Source organism: Salminus brasiliensis, chromosome 9 (assembly GCF_030463535.1).
Source record: "Salminus brasiliensis chromosome 9, fSalBra1.hap2, whole genome shotgun sequence".
In the NCBI taxonomy this organism is placed as follows: Eukaryota; Metazoa; Chordata; class Actinopteri; order Characiformes; family Bryconidae; genus Salminus; species Salminus brasiliensis.
This window is the reverse complement of record NC_132886.1, coordinates 951,189-966,188: the sequence shown is the minus strand read 5'-3', so window position 1 is coordinate 966,188 and position 15,000 is coordinate 951,189. Positions and strand designations below refer to the sequence as shown.

The window sequence follows — 15,000 nt, the reverse complement described above, 5'->3', positions numbered from 1 at the left end:
TTTCTACACCCATTTCCATTGTTGCCCTACACTCTTTTCTACACCCATTTTTTATTGTTACCCTACACCAATTTCTACACCCTTTTCCATTGTTGCCATACACTCTTTTCTACACCCATTTTTTGTTACCCTACACCAATTTCTACACCCTTTTCCATTGTTGCCCTACACTCTTTTCTACACCAATTTCCATTGTTGCCCTACACTCTTTTCTACACCCATTTCCATTGTTACCCTACACTTATTTCTACACTAATTTCTACACCCATTTCCAGTGTTGTCCTACACTCTTTTCTACACCCATTTCCATTGTTACCCTAAAACTCATTTCTAGACCCATTTCCATTGTTACCCTACACTAATTTCTACACTAATTTCTACACCCATTTCCAGTGTTGCCCTACAGTCATTTCTATGGTTACCCTATACTCATTTTTACACTCATTTCCATTGTTACCCTACACTCATTTCTACACCCATTTCTATACCAATTTCCATTGTGACCCTATACTCATTTCTACACCCATTTCCATTGTGACCCTACACCCATTTCCAGTGTTGCCCTACAGTCATTTCTATGGTTACCCTATACTCATTTTTACACTCATTTCCATTGTTACCCTACACTCATTTCTACACCCATTTCTATACCAATTTCCATTGTGACCCTATACTCATTTCTACACCCATTTCCATTGTGACCCTACACCCATTTCCATTGTTGCCCTACACTCATTTCTATGGTAATCCTATACTCATTTCTACACCCATTTCAATTTTTACCCATCATACAGTCTTTTCCATGGTTACGCAACTCCCATTTCCATTGTGACCCTACACCCATTGCCATGGCTGTGCTACACTAATTAGCACCCTGGTGGTAATTTACAGCATTACGTTCAGCAGCGTTGTCTAGCTCCGCTCCATCAGATCTGCAGTGAAATAGAGGAGGGTCAGCTGATGCCAGCCTAGCGCTATTTTAGCGCTATTTTATAAACTGTCTGAGAGAGAGAGAGACACAGGCCTCCTCGCTCTCTCACACGACCGCCGGCCGAGGCCGAACATCTCGGAGGCTGTGAGCGTCTCCTGGCGTAAGGGAAGAACGCTAAATCCCCTTACAGACCTTTCAGACCATCAACAATCAGCGCCGGACGTGAGCGTGGAGAGGGTTCGTCTGTTTGCAGTGTTTAGACCATTTATTCCCGCGCTGCCCCGCCCTATCCAGGGCGCCCCCTGCTGTGCGAGGCGTGGGGTAGAGTGCCAGGAGGGAGGGGCTGTTATATGAGTGTGGGGGGCTTAATGCCCTGTTGCCCTGTTTACTGACTAACTCGCCCCTGTTTGGTATTTTGCCCCTGAAACACCCCGGGCGAGGAATCCCAGGAGGTTGAAACTAGAGGCTGAAGAGAGGAGTTACCCAACAACACACACTCACACACACACACACACTCACACACACACACACACACACACACTCACACACACACACACACACTCACACTCACACACACACACGCTCACACTCACACTCACACACACACACACACACACACACTCACACTCACACTCACACACACACACACACACACACTCACACACACTCACACTCACACACTCACACACTCACACTCACACACACACACACACACACACACTCACACACACACACACACACACACACACTCACAGCCCCATGCTGGCACTGTGGGCCTCCTCTCAGAAGGGAGTGTGTTTGTTCCCCTCAGAGTCTCTTCCACTATTCAGTGCTGCGCTCTGCACACTCTCAGCAGAAGCATGTGTAATTAGCCTCCGCTAATGCTACACAGCAGTGAGGCGGTAGCTGCTAACTGGGTGTTGCCTGTAGACGGTTCCATCTAGGCCCCATGTGCAGTGTTCAACCCCCTCCTGGTCCCGTCACAGTCCGAGTCAAGACCGGGCTTTATATTAGGTGAGTCCGAGTCAAGACCGGGCTTTATAGTAGGTGAGTCTGAGTCAAGACCCAGGCTTTATAGTAGGTGAGTCTGAGTCAAGACCGGGCTTTATAGTAGGTGAGTCTGAGTCAAGACCCAGGCTTTATAGTAGGTGAGTCTGAGTCAAGACCCAGGCTTTATAGTAGGTGAGTCCGAGTCAAGACCCAGGCTTTATAGTAGGTGAGTCCGAGTCAAGACCGGGCTTTATATTAGGTGAGTCAAGACCCAGGCTTTATAGTAGGTGAGTCTGAGTCAAGACCCAGGCTTTATAGTAGACTAGTCTGAGTCAAGACCCAGGCTTTATAGTAGGTGAGTCTGAGTCAAGACCCAGGCTTTATAGTAGACTAGTCTGAGTCAAGACCCAGGCTTTATAGTAGGTGAGTCCGAGTCAAGACCCAGGCTTTATAGTAGGTGAGTCCGAGTCAAGACCCAGGCTTTATAGTAGGTGAGTCTGAGTCAAAACCCAGGCTTTATAGTAGGTGAGTCCGAGTCAAGACCCAGGCTTTATAGTAGGTGAGTCCGAGTCAAGACCCAGGCTTTATAGTAGGTGAGTCCGAGTCAAAACCCAGGCTTTATAGTAGATGAGTCTGAGTCAAAACCCAGGCTTTATATTAGGTGAGTCTGAGTCAAAACCCAGGCTTTATAGTAGGTGAGTCTGAGTCAAAACCCAGGCTTTATAGTAGGTGAGTCTGAGTCAAAACCCAGGCTTTATATTAGGTGAGTCCGAGTCAAGACCCAGGCTTTATAGTAGGTGAGTCCGAGTCAAGACCCAGGCTTTATAGTAGGTGAGTCTGAGTCAAAACCCAGGCTTTATAGTAGGTGAGTCCGAGTCAAGACCCAGGCTTTATAGTAGGTGAGTCCGAGTCAAGACCCAGGCTTTATAGTAGGTGAGTCTGAGTCAAAACCCAGGCTTTATAGTAGGTGAGTCCGAGTCAAGACCCAGGCTTTATAGTAGGTGAGTCTGAGTCAAAACCCAGGCTTTATAGTAGGTGAGTCCGAGTCAAGACCCAGGCTTTATAGTAGGTGAGTCCGAGTCAAGACCCAGGCTTTATAGTAGGTGAGTCCGAGTCAAAACCCAGGCTTTATAGTAGATGAGTCTGAGTCAAAACCCAGGCTTTATATTAGGTGAGTCTGAGTCAAAACCCAGGCTTTATAGTAGGTGAGTCTGAGTCAAAACCCAGGCTTTATAGTAGGTGAGTCTGAGTCAAGAACCAGGCTTTATAGTAGGTGAGTCTGAGTCAAGAACCAGGCTTTATAGTAGACGAGTCCGAGTCAAAACCCAGGCTTTATAGTAGGTGAGTTTGAGTCAAGACCCAGGCTTTATAGTAGACGAGTCCGAGTCAAGACCCAGGCTTTATAGTAGGTGAGTCTGAGTCAAGAACCAGGCTTTATAGTAGACGAGTCCGAGTCAAAACCCAGGCTTTATAGTAGGTGAGTCTGAGTCAAGACCCAGGCTTTATAGTAGACGAGTCCGAGTCAAGACCCAGGCTTTATATTAGGTGAGTCTGAGTCAAGAACCAGGCTTTATAGTAGACGAGTCCGAGTCAAAACCCAGGCTTTATAGTAGACGAGTCCCAGTCAAGACCCAGGCTTTATATTAGGTGAGTCTGAGTCAAGAACCAGGCTTTATAGTAGGTGAGTCTGAGTCAAGAACCAGGCTTTATAGTAGACGAGTCCGAGTCAATACCCAGACTTTATAGTAGACAAGTCCGAGTCAAGACCCAGGCTTTATATTAGGTGAGTCTGAGTCAAAACCCAGGCTTTATAGTAGACAAGTCCGAGTCAAGACCCAGGCTTTATAGTAGACGAGTCCAAGTCAAGACCCAGGCTTTATAGTAGGTGAGTCTGAGTCAAGACCCAGGCTTTATAGTAGGTGAGTCTGAGTCAAGACCCAGACCCAGAGGAGCTGAATGTATTTTACTGTAACCGAATAACTGGGGTAACAGGGTTGTACCGTTAGAGTGAGCGCAGTGGGATTCCTGCTGGGGACCGATGGGATCGGACTTTCTGAGTCAGACTGTGTTCTGTGCTGCTCGTTTGTTTTGGTTTCTGTTGTCTCTGAAATCCTGAACACCCTCAGGCTCTTTCGCTGCAGTTGGTTTTCTTTTGGCTTCTCTTCTCTTCAGTGGTTAGGATCAGACATGCTCTCAGCCACAAGACCTTCCTCATTTTCCTATCCCTGCTTCTCTTTATGCAAATATCTGACAGCAGCACCTTCCAGTGGGAGGGAACGTGAGTTCAGACTTAAGTTCAGGTTCTAGATAACAGGGAGTCATCCAGTCTCGGAAACCACGTAATCACCTGAACACCTCCACACGCGCTGAGGAGTGTGTAATGATTTAGGCCTGCAGTTAGCTCCACGCTAATCGGTGGGGTATGCGCTTAAATTGCTTATGAGCTGCATTAGCCTCATAGCTCCAGTGCTAATTGGTGGGATATAAGCTTCCATTGCATGTTAGCTACATTAGCCTCATATCTCCGGTGCTAAATGGTGGGATATAAGCTTCCATTGCTTGTTAGCTACATTAGCCTCATATCTCCGGTGCTAAATGGTGGGATATAAGCTTCCATTGCTTGTTAGCTACATTAGCCTCATAGCTCCAGTGCTAATTGGTGGGATATAAGCTTCCATTGCATGTTAGCTACATTAGCCTCATAGCTCCAGTGCTAATTGGTGGGATATAAGCTTCCATTGCTTGTTAGCTACATTAGCCTCATATCTCCGGTGCTAAATGGTGGGATATAAGCTTCCATTGCTTGTTAGCTACATTAGCCTCATATCTCCGGTGCTAAATGGTGGGATATAAGCTTCCATTGCATGTTAGCTACATTAGCCTCATATCTCCAGTGCTAATTGGTGGGGTATAAGCTTCCATTGCTTGTTAGCTACATTAGCCTCATATCTCCGGTGCTAAATGGTGGGATATAAGCTTCCATTGCTTGTTAGCTACATTAGCCTCATAGCTCCAGTGCTAAATGGTGGGATATAAGCTTCCATTGCTTGTTAGCTACATTAGCCTCATATCTCCAGTGCTAATTGGTGGGATATAAGCTTCCATTGCTTGTTAGCTACATTAGCCTCATATCTCCGGTGCTAATTGGTGGGATATAAGCTTCCATTGCTTGTTAGCTACATTAGCCTCATATCTCCGGTGCTAATTGGTGGGATATAAGCTTCCATTGCTTGTTAGCTACATTAGCCTCATATCTCCGGTGCTAATTGGTGGGATATAAGCTTCCATTGCTTGTTAGCTACATTAGCCTCATATCTCCGGTGCTAATTGGTGGGATATAAGCTTCCATTGCTTGTTAGCTACATTAGCCTCATATCTCCGGTGCTAATTGGTGGGATATAAGCTTCCATTGCTTGTTAGCTACATTAGCCTCATAGCTCCAGTGCTAAATGGTGGGATATAAGCTTCCATTGCTTGTTAGCTACATTAGCCTCATATCTCCGGTGCTAAATGGTGGGATATAAGCTTCCATTGCTTGTTAGCTGCATTAGCCTCATAGCTCCGGTGCTAAATGGTGGGGTATAAGCTTCCATTGCTTGTTAGCTACATTAGCCTCATAGCTCCAGTGCTAAATGGTGGGATATAAGCTTCCATTCATATCTCCAGTGCTAATTGGTGGGGTATAAGCTTCCATTGCTTGTTAGCTACATTAGCCTCATATCTCCGGTGCTAAATGGTGGGTTATATGCTTTAATTGCTTGTTAGCTACATTAGCCTCATATCTCCGGTGCTAATTGGTGGGGTATAAGCTTCCATTGCTTGTTAGCTACATTAGCCTCATATCTCCGGTGCTAAATGGTGGGGTATAAGCTTCCATTGCTTGTTAGCTACATTAGCCTCATATCTCCGGTGCTAAATGGTGGGTTATATGCTTTAATTGCTTGTTAGCTACATTAGCCTCATATCTCCGGTGCTAATTGGTGGGGTATAAGCTTCCATTGCTTGTTAGCTACATTAGCCTCTTAGCTCTAGTGCTAATTGGTGGGGTATAAGCTTCCATTGCTTGTTAGCTACATTAGCCTCATAGCTCCAGTGTGAATCTACAGAAGCAGAACTCCAGGCACTGAACATGCCCTGGCTGATGAGCATCGTTTGGCATGCGTGGTGGAATTGGGGGAATTTGGGTTTTGGCTGAACTGCCGCTTTAAGGGAGAGACAGAGAACAGTGGCTTTGACACTCTTCCAGCCAGGTGTTCCTCCGGAGCTGAAGCTGTCACTCTGAGCCAGCGGCAGCCCCAGGCTCTGAGCGTTCTCCTCAGGTGCTCCACACTGCTCACCACCATGTTGCTGTTGGAGCGACTTCAGTGCCATTCGTTGGGGTTCTGGCTACGAGGAGGCAGTGGTAGTAAATTAGCAGCTGTGTGTTTATTCTTTCTACAGACAGAAAACCAGTCAATGATCTTGACATGAAAATGATCTTCATATTTCAGAGTTCTGTTTGAAGGAGGACTTCATAGAGAACAGAGAGTCCGACATGTCAGAAACCACATGAGCACAGCTATCTGAGACTACTGAACACCTCCACACGCTCTGAGGCAGGATGCTAACTGGTGGGGTATAAGCTCCTATTACTTGTTAGCCTACTGTCCTGTAGAGTCCTGTAGGGGGGTATCGTCTACAGGCCTACTGCAATGTAGCTTACTACAGCAAATTTCAGCCTGTAGGGGATTATCATACTACGGATTTCAGCCTTTAGGGAGCTTACCATACTACAGATGACCGTATTAGACATTTCAGCCTGTAGGGGGCGTACTGTACTATAGATTTCAGCCTGTAGGGGGCTTACAGTACTGTACATCTTGGCCTGTAGGGGGCATACTGTACTATAGATTTCAGCCTGTAGGGGGCATACTGTACTATAGATTTCAGCCTGAGGGGGCTTACTGTACTTTAGATTTCAGCCTGTAGGGGGCGTACTGTACTATAGATTTCAGCCTGTAGGGGGCGTACTGTACTATAGATTTCAGCCTGTAGGGTGCATACTGTACTATAGATTTCAGCCTGAGGGGGCTTACTGTACTTTAGATTTCAGCCTGTAGGGGGCGTACTGTACTATAGATTTCAGCCTGTAGGGGGCGTACTGTACTTTAGATTTCAGCCTGTAGGCGGCGTACTGTACTTTAGATTTCAGCCTGTAGGGGGCTTACCGTACTATAGATTTCAGCCTGAGGGGGCTTACTGTACTATAGATTTCAGCCTGTAGGGGGCTCTCTGTAACATACCTTTCAGCCTGTAGGGGGCTCCCTATACCATACATTTCAGCCTGTAGGGGGCTTACAGTAATGTACATCTTGGCCTGTAGGGGGCATACTGTACTATAGATTTCAGCCTGTAGGGGGCTTACCGTACTATAGATTTCAGCCAGAGGGGGCTTACTGTACTGTAAATCTTGGCCTGTAGGGGGCTTACTGTACTGTACATCTTGGCCTGTAGGGGGCTTACCGTACTATAGATTTCAGCCTGTAGGGGGCTTACTGTACTGTACATCTTGGCCTGTAGGGGGCTTACCGTACTATAGATTTCAGCCTGTAGGGGGCTTACTGTACTGTACATCTTGGCCTGTAGGGGGCTTACTGTACTATAGATTTCAGCCTGTAGGGGGCTTACTGTACTGTACATCTTGGCCTGTAGGGGGCTTACCGTACTATAGATTTCAGCCTGTAGGGGTTTACCATAACATAGGTTTTGGCTAAATGTTGAAAAATATTAATAGAACTAGAGATTGGGCCGAGCCTGTCCACTATGTTCTAGGACCATCTATTGGTTCCTCTCTGGCTGTATCCTCGAAGTGCTACCTCCAATGATCAATGGGCTCAGGGAATGGGCTCAGAGGCTGGGCTCAGGGAATGGGCCTGTCGGTGTCACAGCCTCTCTGAAGTTGGGCTTTCTGAAGGAAGCCCCCGTCTGAGTGTGCACCTGCAGTGTTCAAGCACACTGGGAGCTTTGTGCCGGGAGGTGGTTTTTGGAGGCAGAGGGCCGTGGCCTCCTCCCTCGGACTGGACCCGGCCGCTCCCCCGGCCGTGAGAACACCTGATGCACGTCCAGCGCTCTGCTCTCTGGCAGCACCACAGCTCTTACTGCATGAATCCGAGCCATTGTGTGCATTAGACTCACAACACCAAGAAGCGAACAGCTGTGAAGGATGTAGATAACTGGTGCTAATATTCATTAGCAAGCTAACACATGCTAAAGGAATTAGCTCGATAGCTAGCGGATAGCAAGTGTACAACAGTATCATACCGCTGAACTTTTGCTAATCAGTGATTGACATTCAATCAATAAAGTTAAACAGCGAAGCTTTATGATCAGTAAATATCTTTCACTAAATGTTCAGGGGGATAGGATGTGTTTAGTGGGGGATAGGATGTGTTTAGTGGGGGGATAGGATGTGTTTAGTGGGGGGATAGGATGTGTTTAGTGGGGGGATAGGATGTGTTTAGTGGGGGGATAGGATGTGTTTAGTGGGGGATAGGATGTGTTTAGTGGGGGATAGGATGTGTTTAGTGGGGGGATAGGATGTGTTTAGTGGGGGGATAGGATGTGTTTAGTGGGGGGATAGGATGTGTTTAGTGGGGGATAGGATGTGTTTAGTGGGGGATAGGATGTGTTTAGTGGGGGGATAGGATGTGTTTAGTGGGGGGATAGGATGTGTTTAGTGGGGGATAGGATGTGTTTAGTGGGGGATAGGATGTGTTCAGGGGGATAGGATGTGTTTAGTGGGGGATAGGATGTGTTTAGTGGGGGATAGGATGTGTTCAGGGGGATAGGATGTGTTCAGGGGGATAGGATGTGTTTAGTGGGATAGGATGTGTTCAGGGGGATAGGATGTGTTTAGTGGGGGATAGGATGTGTTCAGGGGGATAGGATGTGTTTAGTGGGGGATAGGATGTGTTCAGGGGGATAGGATGTGTTCAGGGGGATAGGATGTGTTCAGGGGGATAGGATGTGTTTAGTGGGGGATAGGATGTGTTCAGGGGGATAGGATGTGTTCAGGGGGATAGGATGTGTTTAGTGGGGGATAGGATGTGTTCAGGGGGGATAGGATGTGTTCAGGGGGATAGGATGTGTTTAGTGGGGGATAGGATGTGTTTAGTGGGGATAGGATGTGTTTAGTGGGGGATAGGATGTGTTTAGTGGGGGATAGGATGTGTTCAGGGGGATAGGATGTGTTTAGTGGGGGATAGGATGTGTTTAGTGGGGGGATAGGATGTGTTCAGGGGGGATAGGATGTGTTCAGGGGGATAGGATGTGTTTAGTGGGGGATAGGATGTGTTTAGTGGGGGATAGGATGTGTTCAGGGGGATAGGATGTGTTCAGGGGGGGATAGGATGTGTTCAGGGGGATAGGATGTGTTTAGTGGGGGATAGGATGTGTTTAGTGGGGGATAGGATGTGTTTAGTGGGGGGATAGGATGTGTTCAGGGGGATAGGATGTGTTTAGTGGGGGATAGGATGTGTTTAGTGGGGGATATGATGTGTTTAGTGGGGGATAGGATGTGTTTAGTGGGGGATAGGATGTGTTTAGTGGGGGATAGGATGTGTTTAGTGGGGGATAGGATGTGTTCAGGGGGGATAGGATGTGTTCAGTGGGGGATAGGATGTGTTCAGGGGGATAGGATGTGTTTAGTGGGGGATAGGATGTGTTTAGTGGGGGATAGGATGTGTTTAGTGGGGGGATAGGATGTGTTCAGGGGGATAGGATGTGTTTAGTGGGGGGATAGGATGTGTTCAGGGGGATAGGATGTGTTCAGGGGGGATAGGATGTGTTTAGTGGGGGATAGGATGTGTTCAGGGGGGATAGGATGTGTTCAGTGGGGGATAGGATGTGTTCAGGGGGATAGGATGTGTTTAGTGGGGGGATAGGATGTGTTCAGGGGGATAGGATGTGTTCAGGGGGGATAGGATGTGTTTAGTGGGGGATAGGATGTGTTCAGGGGGATAGGATGTGTTTAGTGGGGGATAGGATGTGTTTAGTGGGGGATAGGATGTGTTTAGTGGGGGGATAGGATGTGTTCAGGGGGATAGGATGTGTTTAGTGGGGGATAGGATGTGTTTAGTGGGGGATATGATGTGTTTAGTGGGGGATAGGATGTGTTTAGTGGGGGATAGGATGTGTTTAGTGGGGGATAGGATGTGTTCAGGGGGGATAGGATGTGTTCAGTGGGGGATAGGATGTGTTCAGGGGGATAGGATGTGTTTAGTGGGGGATAGGATGTGTTTAGTGGGGGATAGGATGTGTTTAGTGGGGGGATAGGATGTGTTCAGGGGGATAGGATGTGTTTAGTGGGGGATAGGATGTGTTTAGTGGGGGATATGATGTGTTTAGTGGGGGATAGGATGTGTTTAGTGGGGGATAGGATGTGTTTAGTGGGGGATATGATGTGTTTAGTGGGGATAGGATGTGTTTAGTGGGGGATAGGATGTGTTTAGTGGGGGATAGGATGTGTTTAGTGGGGGATATGATGTGTTTAGTGGGGATAGGATGTGTTTAGTGGGGGGATAGGATGTGTTTAGTGGGGGATAGGATGTGTTTAGTGGGGGATAGGATGTGTTCAGGGGGATAGGATGTGTTTAGTGGGGGATAGGATGTGTTTAGTGGGGGGATAGGATGTGTTTAGTGGGGGGATAGGATGTGTTTAGTGGGGGATAGGATGTGTTTAGTGGGGGATAGGATGTGTTCAGGGGGATAGGATGTGTTTAGTGGGGGATAGGATGTGTTTAGTGGGGGATAGGATGTGTTTAGTGGGGGATATGATGTGTTTAGTGGGGGATAGGATGTGTTTAGTGGGGGATAGGATGTGTTCAGGGGGATAGGATGTGTTTAGTGGGGGATAGGATGTGTTCAGGGGGATAGGATGTGTTTAGTGGGGGATAGGATGTGTTTAGTGGGGGGATAGGATGTGTTTAGTGGGGATAGGATGTGTTTAGTGGGGGGATAGGATGTGTTTAGTGGGGGATAGGATGTGTTCAGGGGGATAGGATGTGTTTAGTGGGGGATAGGATGTGTTCAGGGGGATAGGATGTGTTTAGTGGGGGATAGGATGTGTTCAGGGGGATAGGATGTGTTTAGTGGGGGATAGGATGTGTTTAGTGGGGGGATAGGATGTGTTTAGTGGGGATAGGATGTGTTTAGTGGGGGGATAGGATGTGTTTAGTGGGGGATAGGATGTGTTTAGTGGGGGATAGGATGTGTTCAGGGGGATAGGATGTGTTTAGTGGGGGATAGGATGTGTTTAGTGGGGGATATGATGTGTTTAGTGGGGATAGGATGTGTTTAGTGGGGGGATAGGATGTGTTTAGTGGGGGATAGGATGTGTTTAGTGGGGGATAGGATGTGTTCAGGGGGATAGGATGTGTTTAGTGGGGGATAGGATGTGTTTAGTGGGGGGATAGGATGTGTTTAGTGGGGGATAGGATGTGTTTAGTGGGGGATATGATGTGTTTAGTGGGGGATAGGATGTGTTTAGTGGGGGATAGGATGTGTTTAGTGGGGGATATGATGTGTTTAGTGGGGGATAGGATGTGTTTAGTGGGGGATAGGATGTGTTTAGTGGGGGGATAGGATGTGTTTAGTGGGGGGATAGGATGTGTTTAGTGGGGGGATAGGATGTGTTCAGGGGGATAGGATGTGTTTAGTGGGGGATAGGATGTGTTCAGGGGGATAGGATGTGTTCAGGGGGATAGGATGTGTTTAGTGGGGGATAGGATGTGTTCAGGGGGGATAGGATGTGTTTAGTGGGGGATAGGATGTGTTCAGGGGGATAGGATGTGTTCAGGGGGGATAGGATGTGTTTAATGGGGGATAGGATGTGTTTAGTGGGGGATAGGATGTGTTTAGTGGGGGATAGGATGTGTTTAGTGGGGGATAGGATGTGTTTAGTGGGGGATAGGATGTGTTTAGTGGGGGATAGGATGTGTTTAGTGGGGGATAGGATGTGTTCAGGGGGGATAGGATGTGTTTAGTGGGGGATAGGATGTGTTTAGTGGGGGATAGGATGTGTTTAGTGGGGGGATAGGATGTGTTTAGTGGGGAATAGGATGTGTTTAGTGGGGGGATAGGATGTGTTCAGGGGGATAGGATGTGTTCAGGGGGATAGGATGTGTTTAGTGGGGGGATAGGATGTGTTTAGTGGGGGATAGGATGTGTTTAGTGGGGATAGGATGTGTTTAATGGGGGATAGGATGTGTTTAGTGGGGGATAGGATGTGTTTAGTGGGGATAGGATGTGTTTAGTGGGGGATAGGATGTGTTCAGGGGGATAGGATGTGTTCAGGGGGATAGGATGTGTTTAGTGGGGGGATAGGATGTGTTTAGTGGGGGATAGGATGTGTTTAGTGGGGATAGGATGTGTTTAATGGGGGATAGGATGTGTTTAGTGGGGAATAGGATGTGTTTAGTGGGGGGATAGGATGTGTTCAGGGGGATAGGATGTGTTCAGGGGGATAGGATGTGTTTAGTGGGGGGATAGGATGTGTTTAGTGGGGGATAGGATGTGTTTAGTGGGGATAGGATGTGTTTAATGGGGGATAGGATGTGTTTAGTGGGGGATAGGATGTGTTTAGTGGGGATAGGATGTGTTTAGTGGGGGATAGGATGTGTTCAGGGGGATAGGATGTGTTTAGTGGGGGATAGGATGTGTTTAGTGGGGGATAGTATGTGTTTAGTGGGGGATAGGATGTGTTCAGGGGGATAGGATGTGTTTAGTGGGGGATAGGATGTGTTTAGTGGGGGGATAGGATGTGTTTAGTGGGGGATAGGATGTGTTCAGGGGGATAGGATGTGTTTAGTGGGGGATAGGATGTGTTCAGGGGGATAGGATGTGTTTAGTGGGGGATAGGATGTGTTTAGTGGGGGGATAGGATGTGTTTAGTGGGGGATAGGATGTGTTCAGGGGGATAGGATGTGTTTAGTGGGGGGATAGGATGTGTTTAGTGGGGGATAGGATGTGTTTAGTGGGGGGATAGGATGTGTTTAGTGGGGGATAGGATGTGTTCAGGGGGATAGGATGTGTTTAGTGGGGGGATAGGATGTGTTCAGGGGGATAGGATGTGTTTAGTGGGGGGATAGGATGTGTTTAGTGGGGGATAGGATGTGTTCAGGGGGATAGGATGTGTTTAGTGGGGGGATAGGATGTGTTTAGTGGGGGATAGGATGTGTTCAGGGGATAGGATGTGTTTAGTGGGGGGATAGGATGTGTTTAGTGGGGGATAGGATGTGTTTAGTGGGGATAGGATGTGTTTAATGGGGGATAGGATGTGTTTAGTGGGGGATAGGATGTGTTTAGTGGGGATAGGATGTGTTCAGGGGGGATAGGATGTGTTCAGGGTTAATATACTGTGTATTAGATGAGCCTGTATAAATGCAGGGCTGCGGTTGGAATCGGGGGCTGGCTGACCTGAAAGGCAGTGTCGTAAACATCTGGATTACTGTCTTTATTTATGTCAGTATCCATATTAACACCATGTGAACATGCACAACAGTAGCAAACACAAATCAGTAAATATAAACAATAAATAAATAAATAAATACATATTTTGTAAGTGTCTTTATGTATATAGCATTAAAATGGATTCTTCTATTGTTATGTATAAATTAGATCTTGTGTAAGAGGTTCAGTTTGTCCTTTTATTCTCTTTCTATGTGATGCTGTTCCTCGCGCCTTTTATTTCCTCCAGTAAGAGTTCTGTGGGCTTGTAATGAAAGATCTGAGGAAAGATGTGAGGAAAGATGTGAGGAAAGATGTGAGGAATAAAGGTGGGACTTTTATTGTGGGTTTGACCGGATTCCGGAACAGAAGTGAGAAAGGTTCCTGACGTGGCCGGAAAGCCGCCATCTTGAGGAAGGAAACGCCTTGGAGGTTGGAGGAGGACCCGGAGGAGCGAGCAGCCCCGGTTATCACCATTACTACTGATATTCCCGACATTCCCCTCCGTCCACCACCAGTCTGCCCCGAGCAGCGGCGCCCTGCAGCCCTACTGACCACACCGAGCCGGACAGCCGGAGAGCCGCGCTGAGAGAGAGAGAGAACCGCCGTGAGTCCGCCACACACACACACACACACACACACTGATACACACACACACACACACACTGATACACACACACACACACACACTGATACACACACACACTGATACACACACACACACACACTGATACACACACACACACACACACTGATACATACACACACACACACACACTGATACATACACACACACTGATACACACACACACACACACACACACTGATACACACACACACACACACACACTGATACACACACACACACTGATACACACACACACACACACACTGATACATACACACACACTGATACACACACACACACACTGATACACACACACACACACACACACTGATACATACACACACACACACACACACACTGATATACACACACACACACTGATACACACACACACTAACACACACACACTGATACTCACACACACACACACTGATACTCACACACACACACACTGATACACACACACACACACTGATACACACACACTGATACACACACACACACACTGATACACACACACTGATACTCACACACACACACACTGATACTCACACACACACACACTGATACACACACACACACTGATACACACACACTGATACACACACACTGATACTCACACACACACACTGATACACACACACACTGATACACACACTCTAATACACACACACTGATACTCACACACACACACTGATACACACACACACTAATACACACACACACACACTGATACACACACACCTGGTTTCGGTTTGTAGTCTTTGAGGCAGCAGGTGGAGAACGGACCTCCTGCGGTTCTGCCTGTACGAGTACCTCCTCCACCTCCACCTCCACCTCCACCTTCACCCGGCAGGAGAAGCCCCTGCGTTACGGGTTCCTCTGGAAGGAGCTCAGGGGCTGTAAGCTAACGCTGCTTCACCCAACACGCAGAGTGGGTGGAGCCAGCTGTCATGCCTCTTCACCC

At 47.5% G+C, this 15,000-nt stretch overlaps 1 protein-coding gene across 1 annotated transcript in view; it reads left to right on the top strand.

Annotated features, from left to right (window-relative positions):
- Positions 1–13,793: 13,793 nt before the first annotated feature.
- Positions 13,794–15,000, top strand: part of arf1 (ADP-ribosylation factor 1) — a 7,297-nt gene continuing 6,090 nt past the window's right edge. The window contains exon 1 of the mRNA XM_072687111.1: positions 13,794–14,012. The gene's annotated coding sequence lies outside the window, so the exon portion shown is untranslated. The remainder of the gene's footprint in view (positions 14,013–15,000) is intronic.